General features: G+C 43.5%; 1 pseudogene; it reads right to left on the bottom strand.

Moving 5' to 3' along the window:
- Nucleotides 1-115: 115 nt before the first annotated feature.
- LOC102240151 lies at nt 116-1829 on the bottom strand (annotated as a pseudogene).
- Between the last annotated feature and the right edge of the window lie 1676 nt (nt 1830-3505).

Below are 3505 nucleotides of genomic sequence, written 5' to 3'. Positions count from 1 at the left end.
AGAATAGTCAGTCCACACCCTTTCTATGCCCCTGATTCTATTATAATCACTAGTTTATTCTGTTCATCAGATTATTTATTCACAGCAGTTTTGAGGAATGATTCCCCGCATCGAGTGAGTCCTCCTTTAGTCCAATGAGTCGATGTCAGGAATGTTCCTTCCACCTCTGGCTATGACCCTGTCTCACTCCTGCTGCTGCATGAACTACATGAGGACTGCTTTCATGGGGGCTGGTGGTGGTGACAGACGTACTGCCGGCTGCTAAGGGTGAGGTGAGACCGGGGATCAACTGGAATAAGGGAAAGAAAATCCAAATCCGGCAAATCTGATGACGTGCTTGATATTGGCTGTGGTGGAATGGTACTGTGTAGGCTGTTCATGGAAGTGGAATAGCAGCAGGATCAACTGATCACACTGGGCACCCTCATACATGAGAACCCCTTTGGTTGGGCTGCCCTGTGTTTCTGACATACTAGAGATGCACTTCCTTTTGGCAGGAGGGTCTTCCTCTTCATCAGAAGAGCTTTCTGTTGTTCAGACAATAACGTCTGCTTTCTTCTTGCTGCCTCATTGTCTAGTCACTGATCAAGCTTACTGAGGACACTTGAACTTTCTATTTTTGTACACGGCTGGCTGGATACTCTCATAGTTTCTTTCTTTGTCTCATTGGACACCAAGAGCCATCTTCTTGGAATTTGATCTCATCCACATCAGAACAGTCACTGAGAATTTCCATAAAAAGCCCATCTAAAATTAGACTTTCATAGGAAGTTTTTTTTTTTTTTTGGTCACACAGAAGACAAATCCAGGTGGGCTCCTTCTCATGCATTTGTAGATAAAGAGCAGCGTCAAAACACTATAGGTGTGTACAAGTCACTGCTCAGCGTGGGATTGTCAGCCTCGTGTTCCCTAGAGGGCACATCAAGGATACCTGAAGGCTAGCTGTGGCGATTTCACTATCAGGATCTGCAGTAAGTTTTTCTTTAATTTTCCAATTTCTGATGCCCAAGAAATGGAACTCTGGTTTGGCACAACTGAAAATAACCTAACTAATCATGTAATGTTCAAAGGGCGTCCAGGGTGCCTCTGTTCAATCTCATTTTTAGGTGGTGGTGCGTAGCCAGGTAAAGGAAAAAGCTTCCCATTTACTTTTATACATAGACTGTTGGGATAGTTACCTTCCTGAGGACAACTTATTTCTGCCAAGCAAAGTCTCTGCTGAACTTGGACTGTATAATCTCTCCTACCGACTGGCAAAAAAATCTCTGTATATGCGTCTCTCTCTAACTAGTTGAAATGTCAGACCAAAAATAAAAACTTCTCTTGAAATTATTGAATACTGCTTTGAACTCATGGGCTTGATGAGAACATCAGGAACATCATAAAGGGTCAAGGTTTTTAACTGCACAACAGTCTGGACAAGAGGAATTGGGGGGATGGCTGCTGCATCTGAAATGTGTGCTTAGTAGGTGTCTGGATGCAACACAGAACAAATGGAGGCACGGTGAGTGAGGTGTAACTGAAGTGAAAGGCAACATGTGGATTCCAGCCACAGCCTCCTCAGGCTCTACAGGTGATGAGCTACCATCCAAATTGAAAACTGATGCTTTGATTATGGCTAAATTAGAAAGTCTTTCAAGAGTCCGTGGGTGTCCGTGTCTGTACAATTCTCAGATTTCGGTCTGAGCCACAGGGCTGCAGCCGCCCTTCAATAAATGCAACACCCTCTTCAGGAGGTCATGCTTGCGCCTACTTTTATCTCATCCAGCAAAGCCTAGTAACACTTGTAGCCCCAAAACCATATTCCTCAACCCCTTGAAATCCGCCATTTCATACCACCCTTGGGCGCCACTGCCACCACAGCACCCCATCCCGCTGACATCAATGACACTGCCACCACTAGGGCAGCCACCTCCAGCACATCTAGCACTGGGTGCTGCTGAAGACACTGCTGCCAGGCCCGGTCCAAGCTTTGCATTTTTAGAATAAACCCAATAGCATAGGCCTTGGATTATGTTATCTTCCTCCTCCAGGGAGCTTTTATGTATGCTCTTGGAAGGCATCAAGGGTTTTAGAACTAAATTCAGGATGAACTTGAGCCAGTTTTAGGCATTGAGATGATTGAAAGTTGGTTTGCAGAGCCTTCCAGGGCTGCTCTTACTTTCTATTCATTCTTACTCCTAAGGCAGCCATTCAGGTTTCTAGGTCCACATGGCAAGGAAAGTGACCAGGGCTCCTCTGTGGTGGTCCCTGAACTTTAACTTTGGTCCACTCCCCCGGCAAAAATGTCTGGAGTATTATTAACCCTCTCAGCCTCTCAGCTCTCTCTTCCAGAACTAGCAAATTGCCCCTGGAGAAAGTAGCCCCAAACACTAAGCTTTCTGCATTATATTTTCTTCCAAACCATGACCTGGTCATTCTTTATTAATCCCTGAAAGGCTTCAGTTTCCTTATAAAAATAAAGAAACTTATTATTGTTATCATCATTATTTTATTCAGCTTTTGTAGCTGTTCTCACTGGGAGGGTTGATCTGAATTACCTAATCAGTCATTACCAGAATTAGAAGTTTGTATATTCTCAATGAGAAAAATAAATATCAAGTATAGAAATATAAAACATATTTATGTTAAAACAACCCATAGGTCACCACCTTGGTAAAGAAATAAAACTATCAGTGTGTCCTCCCTCAATCACATCCTTTTTTCCCTCTGTGATAACTAACCCCTACCTTGATCTTTGTGTTAACCTTTGCTTGCTTTTCTTTAGTATTAGCATCTACGTATGCATTCCCAATTTTAATGCTTAGTGTTGCCTGTTTGAATTTTATATACATGGAATCTTATTAAATATATTTTTAGGTGTCTCACTTCTTTTGTTGTTGTTAATCCTCACCTGAGGATATTTCCCCCCCATTGATTTTTAGAGAGAGTGGAAGGGAAGGGGAGAGGCAGAGAGAAACATGGATTCGAGGGAGACATATCAATTGGTTGCCTCCTGCACACACCTTGACCAAGGCTGGGATTGAGCCTGCAACCAAGGCACGTGTTGTTGACCAGAATGGAACCTGAAACCCTTCAGTCTGCGGGTAGACACTCTAACCACTGAGCAACCGGTTAGGGCTCTCTTCTTTTGCTCAAGGTTATGTTTTTGAAATTTATCCAAGCCCTAGCTGGTTTGGCTCAGTGGATAGAGTGTCAGCCTGCGAACTGAAGGGTCCTGGGTTTGATTCCAGTCAAGGGCACATGCCCAGGTTGCTGGCTCGTGCCCCTGTGGGGGTGTGCAGGAGGCAGCTGGTCAATGATTCTCTCTCATCATTGATGTTTCTATCTGTCTCTCCCTCTCCCTTCCTCTCTGAAATCAATAAAAATATTTTTTTTAAAAAGAAATTTATCCAAGATTATTTTCTCTGCTCTATTGTTTTCCATTGATACACAGTGTATTTTCCCACATTTTTTCATATGAGACCATACTAGAGGCCCCATGCATGAAATTCATGCCGGACGG

This window comes from Myotis brandtii, unplaced genomic scaffold (assembly GCF_000412655.1).
Source record: "Myotis brandtii unplaced genomic scaffold, ASM41265v1 scaffold378, whole genome shotgun sequence".
In the NCBI taxonomy this organism is placed as follows: Eukaryota; Metazoa; Chordata; class Mammalia; order Chiroptera; family Vespertilionidae; genus Myotis; species Myotis brandtii.
Note: the sequence above shows the minus strand (reverse complement) of the source record. Positions and strands in the feature narration are given on the sequence as shown.